The following is a 688-nucleotide window of genomic DNA, read 5'->3' on the forward strand; positions in this document are numbered from 1 at the left end:
TCCCAATATACTTGGAATCAATGGATGATCTACATATAAAATTGAAGATCTACGAGTCTAGTTTCCAATGTATTAAACCGTTCTTCGATACGACATCGGGGTAGAGAGATATTTGCAGTTTTGCAAGACTGCACAGACTGTATAGTTGGCAAGTAGGTGTGTCACTAAAGCTTTTTGAGAAATACATTTCGTGTGTTATATGAGGTCTTTTTGGGACATATTATATATCAAATTGAAGGTCTTGGAATCTAGTTTCCAACACTCTTAACCGTTCGTTCATACGATATCCAGATAAAAAGATATAGGTATTTGAAAAAGGGCCAATGAGATGGTGCCAAGTAGCACCTTTTGACTTTTCAACCAAAATGGATATTTATCTTCCTATGTCGTCTCTTTCTTCATAATTCCAGAGAGCTCGACCAAATAAGACCCCTAACCTCACCCTTAAGCTGTCCACAAGGTTATCCAACAAGATTATCATCCGAGGCACAAAATCACGAAGCAATAACACTAGAACGATCCCCACGGCGTGAGTATCGCTATATTGCCTCTCTTTTTCTTTGTAGTTGGAGTTTTGGAAGGTATTTAATAGTTAAGAAAATGCCTTATTTCTGTATTTAAGCTTTTAAATATGAAGGAATGTTGATAAATTCATTTCCTAATAGCTAGAACTCACGGGACGGTGATT

Source organism: Nicotiana attenuata, chromosome 2 (assembly GCF_001879085.1).
Source record: "Nicotiana attenuata strain UT chromosome 2, NIATTr2, whole genome shotgun sequence".
Taxonomy (NCBI): Eukaryota; Viridiplantae; Streptophyta; class Magnoliopsida; order Solanales; family Solanaceae; genus Nicotiana; species Nicotiana attenuata.